This window comes from Callithrix jacchus, chromosome 3 (genome assembly GCF_049354715.1).
Source record: "Callithrix jacchus isolate 240 chromosome 3, calJac240_pri, whole genome shotgun sequence".
Taxonomy (NCBI): Eukaryota; Metazoa; Chordata; class Mammalia; order Primates; family Cebidae; genus Callithrix; species Callithrix jacchus.
Window position 1 is genome coordinate 130,653,376 of NC_133504.1, and position 20,416 is coordinate 130,673,791.

At 35.8% G+C, this 20,416-nt stretch overlaps 1 long non-coding RNA gene across 11 annotated transcripts in view; it reads left to right on the forward strand.

The window, feature by feature from the left end:
* Nucleotides 1-20,416, forward strand: part of LOC128931612 (uncharacterized) — a 522,921-nt gene that overhangs the window by 301,842 nt on the left and 200,663 nt on the right. Inside the window, exons 4-5 of one of the 11 annotated variants that reach the window (XR_013533455.1) lie at nucleotides 13,217-13,352; nucleotides 14,483-16,462. The exons of the other annotated variants lie outside the window; for them this stretch is intronic. This is a non-coding gene — a long non-coding RNA (uncharacterized LOC128931612). Of the gene's footprint in view, nucleotides 1-13,216; nucleotides 13,353-14,482; nucleotides 16,463-20,416 lie in introns of those variants that run through there. 11 annotated transcript variants of the gene reach the window in all.

A 20,416-nucleotide genomic window follows, 5' to 3' on the forward strand; every position in this document is an offset into this window, starting at 1 on the left:
TAGTATTCTGCAACATGTTAGGTAATACTTCTTAATATCACTGATAAATTGCTGAAATATCTTTGCACATTATATGGCCTCACTATGGAACCACCCACTTACAGATAGCAGTTTAAATTTATATGCAGTTGCACAGAAAGTGAATAATGCAGTATTTCGATTTATAGTTTTAACTAGAGTCTGATTTCCTTATTCTAAGAGTGCATTACTCAAACTCATTGCTGGTACTATTATTTTCCTTCTTTGTAGTCTTTTTCCCCTGAAACAGATCATTTATAGTGATATAGAAACACTTAGCACTTACTTTTAATCTTATGGAATGTGTAGCTCTGAGTTTCTTTCGGTCAACCGTAAAGCTTTTTATCAAATGGAATAAAATGAATTCTTTTAAAAAATTAATGTGGTTTTAATGCTTAATAATTACCCTTTAAAGAGGCTTACATTAATTGAAAACAGATTATGGTTTCATTCAGTTTATTATCCCTACTCATACATCTTTTCTACCTTTCTCTGATAAAATTTTATATGAAAAAGTAGAGGTGGAAGAGAACATTTGGATCATCACCACAAAAGGCCCCTTTAGTTTTAAAATATAAACAGGAAACATTAAAATATTTAGGGAAAAATTTTTGACCCACTTGAGTCATATCCAATGAATGATTATTTGAATATAATTTTATTTTAAAAATAAGTAAGATTTACTGATTTCATTTTAAATAACTTCTTAACTAAGAAATTTTATGTCTTTTGGATTTTAGAAAATATTAGGTGACATTTTAAAGAATTATGGCAGCATATTTTCTTTATTCCTCCTTTGTAACTCAGTTTGTTTGTTATTAGAATTTCTGAGTGATGGTATTTGTAAAAGAAGATTTTATCTATTCTACATTTTCTAAAATGAAGGGAGACAATAGAAAACAAATTGTAATCACCTTATACTAGGGAATCCAATGATTTTTTTCCTGCCTTTTTTTTTTTTTTAGTGGTACTGTTATGCTTTTAAGCAGGCTGCTTACATCATTTGCAACTGAAGAGACAAATAATTTGTCACTGGGATGAGTTCTACGGGTTTTTATAATATTACAAACAGAAAATACAGATTTCATAAATTGCTTAAAACTTCTTAAATCAAATATCTGTAAAGGCCAGGTGCAGTGACTCACGCCTATAATCCCAGCATTGTAGGAGGATGAGGCAGGTAGATCTATGTTGTCAGTAGTTTGATACCAGCTGGTCCACATAGCAAGACCCTATCTGTACAAAATATTAAAAATATAGCTGGGTCACTGGGGTCTGTTGGGGGGGACTACGAGAGGGACAGAAGGTTGGGGAGGGATAACATGGGGAGAAATGCTAGATATCGGTGATGGGGGGATGGAGGCAGCAAAGCACATTGCCATGTTTGTACCTATGCAACAATCCTGCATGTGCTGTATGTGTACCCAGAATCTAAAGTATTATAAAAAAATACAGTGCAATCAAGTTAGAACTCAGAATTCAGAAACTAACTCAGAACCACGCAGTTTCATGGAAACTGAACAACTGGCTCTTGAATGTTGACTGGATAAACAATGAAATGAAGGCAAAAATAAAGATGTTCTTTGAAACCAATGAGAATGAAGACACAACATACCAGAATCTCTGGGACACATTTAAAGAAGTCTCTAGAGGAAAATATATAGCAATAAGTGCCCACATGAGAAGCAAGGAGAGATCAAAAATTGACACCCTATTGTCAAAATTGAAAGAGCTAGAGGAACAAGATCAATAAAACTCAAAACCTAGCAGAAGACAAGAAATAACTAAGCTCAGAGCTGAACTGAGGAGATAGAGACACAAAAAACCCTTCAAAAAATCAATAAATCCAGGAGCTGATTTTTGAAAAGATCAACAAAATAGAGAGACCACTAGCCAGATTAATAAAGAGAGAGAGAGAGAGAGAGAGAGAGAGAGAGAGAGAGAGAGAGAATAACCAAATAGATGCAATAAAAAACGATAAAGGGGATATCACCACAGATTCCACAGAAATTCAAACCATCATCAGAGATTTTTACAAACAACTCTATGCACATCAACTAGTAAACCTGGAAGAAATGGATAAATTCCTGGACACTTGCCTCCCCCTAAGCCTAAACCAGGAAGAAGCCGAAACCCTGAACAGACCAATAACAAGCTTGGAAGTTGAGGCAGCAATTAAGAGCCTACCACACACACACACAAAAAGCCCAAGTCCAGATGGGTTCACAGCCGAATTCTACCAGACAGACAAATAGGAGCTGGTACCATTCTTTCTGAAACTATTCCAAATAATCCAGAAAGAGGGAATTCTTCCCAAATCATTTTATGAGACCAACATCATCCTGTTACCAAAACCCAGCAGAGACTCAACAAGAAAAGAAAACTTCAGGCCAATATCCATGATGAACACAGAAGCAAAAATCTTCAATAAAATACTGGCAAGCTGATTGCAACAGCACATCAAAAAGCTTATCCACCATGATCAAGTAGGATTCATCCTGGGGATGCAAGGCTGGTTCAACATACGCAAGTCTATAAACGTAATTCACCACATGAACAGAACCAAAGACAAAAACCACATGATTATCTCAATTGATGCAGAGAAGTCCTTTGACAAATTTCAACAGCCCTTTTTGCTAAAAACCCTCAATAAACTAAGTACTGATGGAACGTATCTCAAAATAATAAAAGCTATTTATGACAAACCAACAGCCAATATCAAACTGAATGGGCAAAAACTGGAAGCATTCCCTTTGAAATCTGGCACTAGACAAGGATGCCCTCTCTCACCACTCCTATTCAATATAGTACTGAAAGTTCTAGCCAGGGCAATCAGGCAAGAAAAAGAAGTAAAGGGTATTCAAATAAGAAAGGAGGATGCCAAATTGTCTCTGTTTGCAGACAACATGATTGTATATCTAGAAGATCCCTTCATCTCAGCCCAAAATCTCCTGAAACTGATAAGCAACTTCAGCAAAGTCTCAGGATACAAAATCAATGTGCAAAAATCACAAGCATTCCTATACACCAATAACAGACTTAAAGAGAACCAAATCAAGAATGAACTACCATTCACAATTGCTACAAAGATAATAAAATACCTAGGAATACAACTAACAAGGAATGTAAAGGACCTCTTCAAGGAGAACTACAAACCACTGCTCAACGAAATAAGAGAGGACATAAACAGATGGAGAAACATTACATGCTCAAGGTTAGAAAGAATCAATATCGTGAAAATGGCCATACTGCCCAAAGTGATTTATAGATTCAACACTATCCCCATCAAGCTACCAATGACCTTCTTCACAGAACTGGTAAAAACCACTTTAAACTTTATATGGAGCCAAAAGAGAGCCTGCATAGCCAAGTCAATTCTAAGCAAAAAGAACACAGCCAAAGGCATCACACTACTGGACTTCAAACTATATTACAAGGCTACAGTAATCAAAACAGCATGGTACTTGTACCAAAACAGAGATATAGACCAATGGAACAGAACAGAGGCCTTAGAGGCAACACAACATATCTACAACCATTTGATCTTTGACAAACCTAACATAAGCCATGGAGAAAGGATTCCCTGTTTAATAAATGGCATTGGGAAAACTGGCTAGCTATGTGCAGAAAGCAGAAATTGAACCCCTTCCTGACACCTTACACTAAAATTAACTCCAGATGGATTAAAGACTTAAACATAAGACTGAACACCATAAAAACCCTAGAAGAAAATCTAGGCAAAACCATTCAGGACATAGGAGTAGGCAAGGACTTCATGACTAAAACACCAAAAAGCATTGGCAACAAAAGCCAAAATAGACAAATAGGACCTAATCAAACTCCACAGCTTCTGCACAGCAAAAGAAACAGTCATTAGTGTCAATCGGCAACCAACAGAATGGGAAAAAATTTTTGCAGTTTACCCATTTGACAAAGGGCTGATATCCAGAATTTACAAGGAACCAAAACAGAATTACAAGAACAAAACAAAAAAGTCCATTTAAAAGTGGGCAAAGGATATGAACAGACACTTTACAAAAGAAGACACACATCAGGCCAAAAAACATTAAAAAATGCTCGTCATCACTGGTCATCAGAGAAATGCAAATCAAAACTACATTGAGATACCATCTCATGCCAGTTAGAATGGTGATCATTAAAAAGTCTGGAGACAACAGATGCTGGAGAGGATGTGGAGAAATAAGAACACTTTTACACTGCTGGTGGGAGTGTAAATTATTTCAACCATTGTGGAAGACAGTGTGGTGATTCCTCAAGGACCTAGAAATAGAAATTCCATTTGACGCAGCAATCCCATTACTGGGTATACAGCCAGAGGATTATAAATCATTCTACTATAAAGACACATGCACACGAATGTTCATTGCAGCACTGTTTACAATAGCTAAGAACCAACCCAAATGCCCATCGATGATAGACTGGACAGGGAAAATGTGGCACATATACACCATGGAATATCATGCAGCCATCAAGAATGATGAGTTCGTGTCCTTTGTATGGACATGGATGAACCTGGACACCATTATTCTCAGCGAACTGACACAAGAACAGAAAATGAAGCACTGCATGTTCTTACTCATAGGTGGGTGTTGAACAATGCGAACACATGGACACAGGGAAGGGAGCACTACACACTGGGATCTGTTAGGGGGAATAGGGAAGGGACAGTAGGGGGGGTGGGAAGTTGGGGAAAGATAGCATGGGGAGAAATACCAGATATACGTGAAGGGGAGGAAGGCAGGAAATCACACTGCCACGTGTGAACCTATGCAACTATCTTGCATGTTCTTCACATGTACCCCAAAACGAAAACCTAAAATACAATTAAAAAAAAAAAAAAGAATTTAGTTGGGTGTGGTGGTGTACTCTTGTGGTCCCAACTGAACAACAATGTCCTCTTACTTGACTATTTAAAGAAATTTAGTAACAATGAATACTAACTAGTGATGTGCATTTGAACAGCTTCTAGAATCTAAATGACAGAACTAATAGAAAAATGTCAATGGATATTAAATCTATCAGTTTTTATTATGCTTCTAATATACAAAGAAATAGTACAAGTTAGAAAAGTAAGGCAAAAGTGATTTTAGTTAATAAATTATTCAGAGGTAAAATATCTAAAATTGAATTTAAAAATCATGTTTCAAATTTGCTCTTTTATTAAAGGGTACCCACAGGCCAAATAGAATACTGTTTTGATAAAGCATGTTATTCTTTTATCAAGTAGCTATTTTGATTTACTTGGCAGAGACTAGAAACTGGATTTTCACATACATATTTCAGAGCCATGCAGTCATTCAATAATTGTGGTGATGTAATTTGTATAATCAATGAGAGGTAAATGGTCAGCTTCCACCAAGAGCTACTTTCTGATATTCCTCTTCTTGTTTTGTCTTCCAATAGATAGATAGATGTCTCCATCACCTATAATCTAGATTTTTAAAATTATAATATAAAGCCCTCTCTTAGATACCTTACAAGTTCTTTGACTGAATAGACCCAGAGCTACTGAATTGCCATTTAAATTTCTCTTATTTATTTATTTGTTGAGACAGAGTCTCGCTCTGTCACCCAGGCCATAGAACATAAAAATATCTATAGAACATAAAAACAGCCATAGAATAAAAGACGCATGTACAGTGGAATAAAGATAAGAATAATTGAAGACTTTCCATTTGAAACAATTCAAGCCTAATAACAGTGAAGCGGTTTTAGTTCAAGGAAACAAAATAAAGTAAATTTCTAGATTTTACTAGAAATTTTATGCCCAGATAAAAATATATTTCAAAAATGAAGGTGAATTATACGATAGTTGCACATTTTCTCCATTGAACTTGTCTAATTTCTATATCTTTCAGTGTATTTGGGAATCTATATAATGTCCAATACTGGAGTTTCAGGTGCACGGGAACTGAAAAGCCTGTGAGGAAAAAAACTCATGCTTGAGAAGTTATGTGCTCAAGTCTCTGAAAAAGAGGAGACAATTTTGAAATCAGTGCTGTGTCAGTCACATCAGTTTGGCTCCCTCCAGCCCAGTACACATAGGTTCTGGTTCAAGCCTATATTAAGAATGCATTTTTCAGCAAAATAAACTATCCACAGACTAAACAGAAAACTTAAAGAATGGGAGAAAATATTTGCAGCCTGTGCATCTGACAAAGTCTAATTTTCAGAATCTATAACAAATTAACAAGGAAAAAACAAACTACCTCATTGAAAAGTGGGCAAAGGACATGGACAGACATTTTTCAAAAGATGGCATACACATGGCAAAGAAACCTGTGAAAAAATGTCGAACATCACTAATCATTAGAGAAATACAAATGAAATACACTTTCTCACAATGAGATACACCTTCTCACACCAGTGAGAATGGTCATTATTGAAAAGTCAGGAAGGCCGGGTGTGGTGGCTCACATTTGTAATCGTTGCATTTTGAGAGGCACAGGCAGGTAGATCACCTGAGGTCAGGTGTTGAAGACTAGCCTGGCCAACATGGTGAAACCCCATCTCTACTAAAAATACAAAAAATTAGCTGGGCATGGTGGTGGGCACCTGTAATCCCAGCTACTAGGGAGGCTGAGACAGAAGAATCGCTCAAACCCGGAAGGCGGACATAGTGAGGGGAGATCGTAGCATTGCACTCTAGCCTGAGTAACAAGAGCGAGACTACTTCTCAAAAAAAAAAAAAAAAAGAAATCAGGAAATAACAGATACTGGTGAGGTTGCAGAGGAAAGGGAATGCTCATACACTGCTGGTAAGAATGTAAAGTGCAGGTCTTGTGGAAAGTAGTGTGGGAATTTTTCAAAGAATGGAAAACAGAACTACCATTTGATCCAGCAATTCCATTATCACTCATATAACCAAAAGAAAATAAATCATTCTACCATAAAGACACATGCACATGCATGTTCATTGCAGCACTATTCACAACCTTAAAGACATGGAATCAACCTAAATGCCCATCAATGGAAGACTGGATAAAGAAAATATGGTACATATATGCCATGAAAGACTATGCAGTAATTAAAAAGAACAAGATAATGTCCTTCGCAGTAATATGTATGGAGCTGGGGGCCATTTTGCTTAGTGAAATAATGTAGAAACAGAAAACCAGATATTGCAAGTTCTCACCTATAAGTGGGAGCTGAACACTGACTACATGTGGACACAAAAAAAAGGAACAACAGACACTGGGGCCTACTTGAAGATGGAGGGCGGGAGGAAGGAGAGAATTTAAAAAAACTACATATCAGATACTATGCTTATTACCTGGATGATAATATAGTCTGTATACCAAGTCCCTGTGACACATCATTTACCTATATAACAAACCTGCATATGTACCCTGGAACTTAGAATAAAGTGGGAAAAAGAGTGCTATTTGTATATAAATTCCTTTGAGGTACTAAGGTCTACAAAATTTATTGCTTTGGAGCCAACACAAGACTAACATAAAAAACAGAAATTTTCTTCAGTTAGTCACAGAATATATCATGATTTAAGTGCTTGGCAGCGAGTAATATTACTAGGACCATTTGTCCTGTAGCAACACGTCCTAGTAGCTGGTTTAGTACCCAGTAATGAATGTAGTGGCATCCAGAGTAGAGTGTTGGGTGGTACATAGCGTGTCACTAATTCCACTAATGTGTTATAGTGTGACAATATGTTCAGACAGGATAGCTTCATTTAGATTTAATCCTAATGATAAACAGCATCAGCAATGGTCATGTTAAGAGCCCTTTTGAGGCTTCACAGGTACTAGAGGCCTCAGCCGCAGGAGAATCAGAACAAGAGAAGGAAAACGGTGAACATTTTCTGATAGAGACGATACATTGTGGATAATATATATGATGATTGTTGAAGATTTTGTCAGATTAATTGATGATAGGACAAAGCCAGACAAAATTAATTATAATAAAGTTAATAACATTAACTTTCATAAATAGGCAGGCATGTTTCTCAAACATCCTGTGTTCAATCTTTATTATCTTTAAAACCTTGGGTATATTTCTTAGCCTTTTGATAATTTTTCCTCATTTTTAAAATAGAGATAATACCTCATAAGGTAATTGTAAGGAATAAATGGGAATATAGATGCAGCATATCATTAAAAATGTTCCTGGTACCTAATTTGTAAACCCCATTAAATTTTAGCTATATTTATGGTGTCAAATAACTCAAGTTATCAAGGAAGATTTCAGGGACATTTTTGGTATGACATCTAGAAAATAATGAATATATGATATTTAGGTATTATTCCTTTTGAGATAATTTTGCTCAATATATATTGTCTAGATAGCAAACTAATGTCCCTAAACATAAAAAAAAATTATCCACTGCTTCTTATTAAAAAGGCAAAATCAGTGATAAAGGGGCCAAGGTTTTTATTGTTGTCTATGTAATTTATTCACTTTTTTTCTCAGAGGAACCACAATCTGGATTGACTTGAAAATTAAGCCTTTAATAATGCAGGTTAAAGATTATTTACAGTTGCCTTTAACGAGGACTTTTTTTTTTCTCCTAAGTGTCTCTAAGAAACACTTTTCAAAATATGGTAGCATTAAATCCTTTAATGGGTGACCTACAGCCTGATACTTGAGAAGGATTGATATAAATATTAAACAGAATGCAGAGTTGCATTATATGTCTAAAATGGATCTCAAACTCATGGCTCTGCCCTTTCAATGACTGTTAAAATGCTTAAAAATAATACTGAGATATGAAATATTGTGTCATTAAATATCTACTATATCAATAATCATTATGTGAGATGCTGTTTTAAGTAGTACTTTTTTAAGGCCTATATACCCACTGATTTGTTTTCTTTTGACCTTAATCTCATGATTGACCTTAACCTCATGATTGACCTTATCTAAGCTTTACCAACTTTTCAGGTACAGTTCAGTCTTCTTCTTTTCCACAGTCATCACTAGTAATAAGGCCTTCCTATGAACGTCTAGCACTTATTGTCTCAAACTGTCATTTCCAAATAATTTAGAGACAGTTGTCTGATGCTTTTACAATCACTTAAATTTTGATATGCATATACTGACATCTGCACATGAATTAAACTCTGTAAGGGCAAGTGCATTTTCTTAACATAGTACTAAATTTTCAAAGTTTTGAATTAATATTTAGTATCTTTCCTAATGATGGTCTCTTGAACAAATTCCACTCTGATTCTGTTTCATAAATAATACCAAAATACATGCTGTCCATTGTTACAGGATCTCTGGAACATCTTAAAAAATTTCAACAAATTCTTCTTTGAGAAATGTTGTTAAATATTATTAAGTGCATATATTTTTTCTTTGTTCTTCCAAGTGACTAAAAATTATAATGTGCTGTACTTCTCTATGACCAATTTTAAACTAGCATGTAGTATATCATGGTCATCTTTTCCCATTTTGAATGCTATTTGAAATCTTGATAATTGCCTGCCCTCTGAAAATTACTCCATCTGATGTCTAACTAAATTTCTCCTAAAAGTTAAACTTTTCCACAAAAATAGAATTTGCTTCAAGTCATGGTTTTTTGCATGACAGATTCTTTGCAAGTATGTGACTCAGAGAGACTATACTGAGGAATTATTGCCTTTACCAGTGACTCTCCACACTTTTGATATATAAACTACAAAATTTTTTTTTCATAAAAAGGACACTAGTTTTTGGTAAAGGTAAAATGGACTCTTGTTTATAAGCATTTCAGAACACAACCTGTCATTCTAACCTCGCTGTTTCACTAAATACCAATTCAGGTAATCAAACAAGTATTTTAAAGAATAACTTTTAGTTTTATTTAGTATAGTAAAAAGTTTGAAACTTTAAAATTTTCAAATTTTGATGCCTGAATGCTTATCAATCTTATGTTAATGCTGTATATCTCATATGATTCTATCAAGGTAATTAAGAATTCCTTTCCTAGGCTACCACTTAGGTAAACAGAAGAGAGACTGTGTACCAGAAGTGTCAAAGACTGATGGCACATGAAATTTATGAATCCAGTCTATATCTGGGACTAATAACTGATAACAGGCATTGTGAGTTTTCAAACTATCCCTTTGGCACTCAATGCCTTGAGAAGGCAAATATTTTCAGGTTTTATTCCAAAGGCTGTTTAATGGCTGCAGAGTCTTGAGGCAGGGTAGACTGAAAGTGCCAGGGAGTTAACCCCCAAGACCCCTAACCATCAGCAGACCACAAATAACAAATAGGAATTGGTGCATAAATACCCCAGCTCTCTCTCCCCTCCCACTGTAAAAGCATTGGGGATATTTCTCACTATCTATCAAAAGCACCTAACCTAGGTTCCACAATGGTAGTTTGCTTATTAAGCACCCTATTTTGACTTCCTAGGCTTCTTTCCCTTTCATGTCTCACTTCACCCTCCTGGGATTATCACCCTGATTACTTGCACATAAATCTTAATCTCACAGTGTAGCTTCTGAAAGAACCCACCATAAGCCAGAAGCTAGAATTGAACATCTTTTCCTTTCATTGACTATGCTCAAAGCTAAACACATTTAAGATACTTCACTAAAAAAAAGTAAAGGAATGGCAAGAATTTTTAGCTGCTCAGTGAATCAGGAAGTTCTAAATTAATAATGATCTCTTTCTCAGCAGTCAGTCTTCCTCATGTGTTGCTATTGAAAAGTATGTTTTAAAAAAGGTAGTAGAAAAAAATAGAATGGCAAATAATTGTCTTACATGTTCAAGATGTATTGTCTTGCTATCATCAATATTTGTTTGGGACCATAATAATAGATAATGTTGCCTATAAGCATTTGTGTCTGGCAACTTGATTTTCACGGGTTTATTGCTTAAACAAACTGATATTTTTCACTAAGCCTGTCAGTATAAACAAACTTCTTTTAGATTTAATGTTTTATTTGATTCCTCTGAAGACAGTTATATTGATATTTTAATCTAAGATGCTCTTTTAATTTTGGAATACTAGATTTATATTATCTAGGGTTTGAGAAGGAAATTTAGGTTGATCTACTGTTCTTTCTGAAATGCAAGTGATGCCATTTGATTCTTTGAATAGACAATATAAATAAAAAAACTATTGAATTTTATTCTGGGGTTTTCACTGATTTGTAAATCTAAGTGCAATCTAATTAAGTTCTGTATTTCTCAGTTTCTCTATATACCAAGTGGATACATTTACCTTCCATTTAAAATATGTGATTATAAAGTCATTTGTCAGAAAATAAGGTTTAATATGATTTATTTACCTACCCACAAGTTTTAAGTAATGAAACATTTAACTTTGCTTATAATCGTCCAACTCTAAATTCATATAAAGATATAAGAATGAGGTACATGGAAGACATCATATCACTAGGGTGTGTTGGGTAAAGAATATTACAAAATTTGGCCTCACATAGCTCTCCTTGCTATCAGCAACAAGATACCTTAAAGTACTCAGCCTTAGTGGGTGTTGCTTCAATTGACCACCTCTCTCCCAGTTCCTTTCTTTCTGAGCTTCTATTCTTACCTTTACTAACATTTTGGCTATTGACAGTAAAGTGGCAGCTGCTTCTGTACTGCCATAATAACCAGGGACCGTTCAACTCCAAGGGCTACCTTTCACACTGAATACGTTGTATTCTTCACAGTTGGGGATCCCTGCAGTTGAGCAAACCCATAGTGCAGAACAAGGAGTCTCTTCTTTAGATGCTGGGGTTCAGTGGCTCATGGACAAAGTTGTGGTTATTGCCAATTAAGAATTCCAAAGAATAGCAAGAATAGAATATTTTCCCTTGGCCAATTACTGCACTTAAAACTTTTCCTGCTCTACCTTACATAGTTTTCAAAACAATTCTGTGATGTGTTATTTTATTCCCATTCAATAGATGAAGAAAGCGAGGAACATACCTGGAGCTTAATATGTAGCTGACCAGCCTTCAAGTCTCTTTGAATTTAGAATGAGATAAACATGATTTAAATCCTGTTTTTGCTGCTTACCAGCTAAGTGGCTAAAAGCAAGTTTCATGATTGCTCTCACCCTCAGCTGCCAATTCTGAAGCAGGGATCCAACAGTAGCTGCCCTGCCTGGCTTAAAAAAGCTTGGTGAGGCCAAATGAGCAAATTGTAACTAGATAACCCATTTTGTCAACAATGAAGCAGCACATAAAATAAATTGCACTTTTATATTTATTATTTACACATTTGTAGTTAAAGGTACATAGAATTCTTTCTTTCTCAATCAGAATTTCCAGAGATAGAAATTTTTATTGTATTACACCCAATGACATTTTCAGTCAGTGACATGAATTGAAATAACTAGGAAATCTATTTGTTTCTTCTCTTCCCTCTACCTCTTCCACACACATCATACCAGTCATAATCACTTTTTAAATAACCAGAACTAAAATATTGAGCCTCAGGCTATCCAGGTCTTTGAAAGTCCCAAAGTTTATGAAACAGCAAAATCATTTGCTTTTAAGTCAATTCTGTACAACTAAGAAGTGTGTTGAAAAAGATATTTTTGAATATCAGGAGAAAAACTGATTAATTTTTCGATAATTCAGAATTTTTATTTTTAAAAATAAATTATTTAAATAATGTCCCTAGGAAACTGGATTAATAAAGTTTAGTATTCCTAAGCAGATCTTCCCTGTGGATGGACATTTTTATGTCTAGGGATGTGAAATGGGCCCTTGAGGAGTATCTTTATGGAAATTTATTCCATTTTTAGTTAATTGAGTAAGTTAAGTAATGATTAATTTCATGTGTTAACTTTATGGAATGGCAAACAAATATTTAGTCAAACACCAGTCTAGATATTGCTGTAAAGATATTTTTAAAATAAGATAAACATGTACATCTGTAGACATTGAATAAAAGCAGATAACCCTCCATAATTTGAGTGGGACTTATCTAACAAGTTGAAGATTTTAAGAGAACAAATACTGAGATCCCCAAGGAAGAGAGAATGCTGTCCTCCTCCAGGTGGTCTTCAGACTCAATCTACAACATAAATCAACTCTTCCCTGGGCCAGCGTACCAATTTAGTCTACTCTGCAGAATTTGGACTTGCAGCCTTCACAATCACATAATGCAATTCTTTTCTCTCCTGTCTCTCTCTCTCTCTCTCTGCATGTGCACACACAATTCATTTGTTTCTCTGGAAAACCCTAATACATGGTGTGTTTTCCATCCTTTATAGTTTCCAATCAGCATACAATGGGTGCTCTGTAAGTAAAAATGATGGACAGCAAGTGCTTTAAAAATGACCTGTGGAAATGAAACCTTTCCTATATGAAATGTACAGGAAGAATATGTCTTCAGAAACTCTCAACCAGGTACAGGAGCAACCTTCAATCTCTCCTACCTTTTCTTTGAATAAACTAATTTTTTTTTTTTTTTTGGTCAAGTTAGCCTTTCTTCCAACACTGAGTTTGATTTTATTGTTTTCTAATGAAATTAAACATAGTCATTTCTAAACTTTACCATTCCCCATTCTCTTTTTTTCCACTCTCTAGACCAAAGGGCATCCGATCTATTCCTGGCTGCACTTTCTGAAATCTATGAACTATGAGATTACATAATTAATAGACAGTTGAAAAGTAAATAGTAGAGTGCCAAAAAGTTCACACAATGTTATCTTCTGTCCCCCCACTCCCTGCTTTCCCCTTGGAATAACACAGTTATGGCAGCAGATACAAAGGCAATTAGCTTCGAAAACTCTGGCATGGAGGAAGTCCCCATACAATTGCTTGGAATAAGGAATTTGTATGTATTAAAAAGCTTTTTGCGTATTCACTACCATCTGCTCCTATCAGGACTGTCAGTTCTGCATTGGTCCTTCTCTCTCTCCTACCCTATTTCTACACACTGGGGGAGTGTCCTGGAACAGCCATCATCTGGCAGCTATGTTAACATATGTGCAGTCAGTATTGCTACTCTAAACAATGTAAAGAATTTAGAAGCCTACTAATTAAGAAAAAAATATTTTTACATTAGGAGTGTCTGCAATAAAATAAGACTTTTCATACTTTTCCGAAACAAGGATAGTGATTCTGAACATTCAGTCTCAAAGTCTACACCTTATTTTACCTCTGTGCTTGTGATATTGGCACTCTGGATGAGAGTAATTATTTCAGCTGAATTTATACAGTCATTCTAATTTAAAACTAACAGTTTGATTCTTTAAAAATAAAGGATTTATACATTTGCTTCATGGATAGATCACCTAGAGCTTAAAATATTTTAGAATAATATATTTAAAGCTAAAATGTGGAAAGGTATTATGTTTAGTAACTTTCTGAAGGATGACAGATGGGTAAGAAAAGACACTGTGAGAACTTTGGGTACCTGTTATAATTTTGTAAAATTTTTATATTTGAAGGTCATGTAAGAGCTAATTTGGTGGTTGTCCTTAGAGTAAAAACTAAAGACCTGAACACCTACATCACTCTGTCTTTCAAAACAGCAAATAACTACTTGAGGCATATGCCTGAAGAGTGTTTCTGCATGTGGCAACAACAAAGACACTCACTAATTTGGATGGTGCTGAATGAGATGAAAAAAAAAAATGTGTCTGGGGTACTCTACATATTCTTCCAAGAACAGAAGACTCATGGATAGGAGGCTCCATCCACATTGCTGAAGTCTAATAGGAGAGATCTGGTTGTTTTATAAAGTGTCAGAGTAAACTGTTATCACATAATGTCAAAGCTTCCCTAACATATGTTATCATTGGTCAGAAATCATCTGAATAAAGAAAGGTCTTTTTACAGATAATATATTACTTTATGTTTCAATTTCTTTTTAGGTTTTCTAGTATTTTTTTAATGAGCAATGTAAGCTAGAAAAATGTTCTTAATGTGCTGTGAAAAATAATTTTTGAAATGAAAAAGAAATTTTATTTTAATTGAACTTTAATTTGCTCTGTTAAAAGAAAATATGCAAATATAAAAAACATCAAACATTATGTCTTAATGGATTCATGTCTGCCTTTGTTGATAATCAGCCAATGGCTATTTCAATATTTTTATTTTTCAGAAATCTTTGCAAAGACTCACAGAATTTTATGTGTTAAATATTAAGTTTAAATAATTTTTGTATTAAATATTTTAAGACTCTTTAAAAAAAACTTAGTTTTCAGTTGATCCTCCTAAAAATTAGACACTAGGAAATTAAGGAATTAGCCCTTATAGGCTTGTCTTGACTTCTGGTCTCTGGATTTCTCCATATCTTCTTGGTTGGGGCCTTTGCAGCTTCATTTTCCTTTTCGAGCAGTTGCATATGGTTAGACTTTGTGATCAACCTATTGTTTCAGAGATTTGTCCAAATTATAGTGAGTCCTATCACATCCTTCTTTGCTACTGAATGTAAAGTAAGTTCAAGAAATTAAGACATTTAGGTTGAATTAAAAAAAAATCCTGTTGCAGTAATGACTTATGAAAAGTACATGTAGACTGAAAAGTGTATGTGATTCTTCTGAGAGTAATAGATGTGAGATACAGATACACAATGAATTTGTTTCAGTTGGACAATGAATTTATGACTGCAGGAACATAATCATATCATCCTTTTAGGGCAGGAGATTCAATCGTATTTGGAAAGAAAGGAACAACTTGAAGGCATGAGAATAATGAAAAGAAGAGGGTTCTGGGGAGTCATGGAGTCATGGGCCTTAAGAAATAAGCAGAAGAATTTGCTTTATGAAGGAGGATACTGGAAGGTTCCCAAAGACAGAGCAGAAGTCAAAGGAACTCACGTGAAAGAGATGCAATTTTCTTAGAAAGTGTATACACATCTTTGACATAAGTAACTTCATCTTAGAAACAGGTTCTATCTTACGTTTCATAGGGAACTTTGCCACCAGGACCAGATGCTTTGCTTAATAAATAAAGACTTCATCCTATCAGATGAGGACATAAATAAGCACACTCTTCCATAGCACTTCTCACTGGGGGGCCTAGTGGCCATAAAAAGAGAAGGACTTCAGCAGCTCAAAATGGTTGTCTTAACTGACACTGTCTTGTTTTGATTCATGATAAGCCTCTCAACATCTGCCATCAAAGGCTCTGCCCACATCAAAGACTGTTTCTTGCATGACTCTCAGAATGCCTGGCCCAGACCAGGAGATTGTTGTTATGCATGCTGCTCTCCTTGGCCTGGGATCACTAACCCTTTTTCCTATCCCCTTTCTCTTGAGGTTAAGTGTTACCTTGTTTGTTGTGGAATGTTTAGTCTATATATTTGTATATTGATTAACTCTGCTATTACGTATGGTTTTCAGTATGGACTGACTTGCAGAATGGCTTGAGCCTCTGTGCCGGTGGCTCTGACTGCTGAGTGAACTGGAAGTCAAGGAGGAATTGCCTCCTTGGGAGCTCCATGTAGCTTGTAGCTTTTGTGTTTGAAATAGCATCAATAAAAGTCTGACATTGTGGAAAGACACAAACATGTGTGGACCTGGTTATCTCTGACCTGGCACAATTCATGGAAGAAAAGGTGGTAAACTGTGGAGAACAAGGGGAAAAGGAGCAAATAATTGGAGGGGGCTCCAGTCTACAAATAGAAGCCGATGAAACTTCTATCTGAAGGTATATAAAGAAGCCAGGGAGAGAGAGTTCATAATGAAGAGTCAAAATGGAAGTACATGAGCAAGAAAACAAGAAGCAGCAGGTGTTTGTAATCAAACAGGGAGATTTCTGAATCTGAAATCTTGGGATTGAATCCTTTCTTCATGAATGAGATATCCCAGGAAGTGATCCTTACACAGAGAGTTCAAGAAACATAGATTAGAGAAGGCCAGTAACTCTGACTTTATTTTTAAATACAAATCTTTTAGTAAACAAGTTAATTCAATTCTTAAAAATCAGCTACAATCTAAAGAAGGTAGCTGTTTTGCAATGATTAAGAAGTTACTGTGTTTTGTTTCAGAATTTCTGTTAAAGAGTGTATTCTAAATTGATATTATGCTCAAGACTTAAAATGTTCCACCTCCAAAGATAGATCTGAGTGTATGCACAACTAAAGTTAATCATCAGTGTGTTTAACGGGCAACTGCAGCCATTCATCTGCAATTTCTAAAGCCTATGAACAATAGGACAGCACATAGTATGCATTTGCTTACTTAAATATTGGTTTTAATAGTCTCCAATATGGGAATTTCAGTAATACAGACAAATACATGCTATAATGCACTTACATTAGAAATAAAAACATTGGTCTGGGCTTGGTGTCTCATACCTGTAATCCCAGCATTTTGGGAAAGCCAAGGCAGGTGGATCACTTGAGGTCAGAGGTTCAAGATCAGCCTGGCCAACATGGTAAAACCCCCTCTCCACTGAAAATACAAAAGGACAGCTGGGCATGGTGGTGGGTGCCTATAATTCCCAGCTACTCAAGAGGCTAAGGAAGGAGAATTACTGGATTCCAGGAGGCAGAGGTTGCAGTAAGCTGAGATCACACCACTGCACTCCAGCCTGGGCAAAAAGGGCAACAAGAGCAAAACTCCATTCAAAAAAAAAAAAAAAAAAAAAAAAAAGCAAAGAAAGAAAAGAATAAAACCATGAGCAACAATTCACTGATTTCCCATTTCTTGTGAATTTTGCCAGAATATTTTTTCTTTGAATCAGTAAACTGATTCTATAGGAATAACTCTCATCTTTTGGATCTCATCATCAGCATCCTGCCTCTTCTTCCACCTTACTCTCATAGTCATTGGTTTCACTTGTATTGTTTAGAGCTCAGCCTGCCTCCTTTTACCCAGATAGCCCACTAAAATTTGTATTAGTAGGACTTTGTTTATAATTAACTTTTTTTCTGGGTTATTAATTTTTTGGCCCCTATTCTTTGGCAATTCAGGAGAAAACGACTCCCGTAAAGTGCTGCATAAGAATTCTTTAGTACCGTAGCTTTGCACTTTTATTTGCTATTGTTAAAATTGTAAATGCATATAATTATTAGTGCCAATTAGTTGAAAATAGCCTTGGAGACTTCCTACTGTTTCCAATCTTTTACTCTAACCAAGGTATATGGGGGATAGAGACAATATATTTAGCACTTTTATGGCCTTGGAAATATTTTTGCTTTCAGGGGACTATATTAAAAGCCCACTTTTGATTAGCTTCTTCTCCAGTCATTTAATTGTCCAGCAAGATTACCTTAATCACACTGATATGGTCTCATCCTGGGGATCACCTTTTCCCAGGGGAGGGCAGACCTAATAAAACATTAGAGAAGGAAAGACTAGTAAGAGTGGGTGAGTTGAAGTAATATCAGATAAAGGGAGATTTACTAAGTGAGGCCTTATAACAAGTGGCTTAGGTGAGGTGTAACTCCATCAGTGGAAGCTTAATAACCACAAAGCCATGGTACCTCAGGTGGGCATCAGCTCCTCAGTCCCCTATGCATATAAAGGACAAGTTGGGATGATGGTGCCAGAATTTAGTTGACATGCAGAGGGTAAAGCTCAAAGAGAAAAAGAAACCAGGGATAAAAATTATACACATATTAAAAACTTAAATATAAGCCTCTAAACTGACCAAAAAGATTTTGTGATGTCTTTCTATAATATTTCAGATCCTATTTATCCTTAGTGTACACCTGTATACTTTTATTATTATTCCTACTTCTGGCATAGCTGACAGAAGTAACGTTTCTAGAAGGCTAACCAGTAGAAATTAGTAAGAGCCCTAGATAATGTGTATGACCAGGTTAGAATGCAGAACCTGATTCAGTAAGTTTGGGGCTGGGCTCAAGGTTGAGTTTCTAACAACTTTCCAGGTGATGCTGAAATTGTTAATATTGCTAAGTAGTTGTTAGGTCCCCTCCTTTCTTGTTGCTTTGGCCCTGCAATCTACCAAACTGAAAACCCTAAGGATATTTTGAGATCACTTGCATTTTTATCTGAATACCTAGAGAGTTTTGTAAGATAATATCTGACCTGTAAATTTGTGGTGTCCTTTATTCTGGCGGTTGCGTGACTTTTGTTCTCTGGATTGTGGTATTACGAGTACATGTTTATTGTGAAAGGCAAGAAAATAATAGCAGACTAAATATCACGATGCTGTCAGCACACTTGCATTATACTTTATGCCCTGCATCTAACTGGTTATGTTAGACTAACGATCTTTCAGTACCCTTTCAACTGAATGATTCAAAGCAGTGAGCACAAGATAGACTATTTGGCTTAAGATGCCATTTCCCAATGTTTATTGGTCTTTGAATAATAAATGCCGACTTTCCTGCAAGTGTCTCTGCTGAGGTTGCTTTTTCTGGTAGGAAGATGAGTCTTCAAGACTGCCTTAAAGCCCAAAGATTTTTAATTCCACTTAAAACTACTTTTAAAAAAATCTTAAAATTGAGGTTTATTATACCAGGAGGGACCACATCCATAGGCCCTTGATGATCAATTATTTTCTTTGCCTGGATTTCTGTTATGCAGCACAGCTAGTTTGTTCTACTACAGAGAGGCTCACAAGATAAATTGCCTCCCTTTGGCTGTGTTGTTTTCTTTAATTACACAAACAGCAGCCGGAAGATCTGGAGATGAGAACTACAAGAATTCTGGGAGATGCTAACGATTCGCACTTGGATTATTTGTCTCTGGAGGTTCTTCAAGCTCAGAGTCCCCCATGGCATTGTCAGAACAGCAAAGTGACAGGGAAGCAGTAGGCAGTCAGGCATCATTCAGTTGCCCAGGATAATGCTCTCCCTGTGCGCAGGGCTGTTTGCCTCCAGAGTCCTGCAATCCGCCAAGGAATCAACAGATGCTGCTTGGCCATGATGGTTTTAAATAGATGTAATCAGTCTGAGGGGCTGATAGCTGTGAAGAACCTTGTTACCCTGGTTAGGAAACCTATCTTCCTATAATAAAACAGAATGTAGTTACTGTACTACTTGTTTCCTAAAGCACTGTCCTTTGTATGATTAATATTTTCAAAGTGAAAGTTTGGGAAAGTCTTTAGAGACACTGAGCTTATCAAGTCTATTCATCTTCTGAGTGAATAAATTTCTTAATCAAAATAATGCTCTTGGAACATTATTTTTGTTTGTGGTTCTCCAAGGAGAGGATGTTCTTTCTGATTGGTCTGCTCCATTAAGAGTAAATCTCATAATGATATGATTATCAGAAAAAGGAAACATCTTATGATAATGAACTGAAGCAATGAGGAAGAGTAAAGACTTGCCAGCAACAACTCTCGTACTACTGTGCAGGCAAGTCTTCATCTTTCACTCTCCGAGTGCCCTGAAGCAACCTTTTTGGAGGTGTGGGATTCACTCCTAGAGAAGAGGGAATGTTTATTAATAATGTGCAGGTTAAAAGCAGGACAGTCCATATACTGGAGAAGTTTTATCAGGAAATGTTGCCAAAAAAAAAAAAAGACAGGAAAGTGAGAGATAGAAC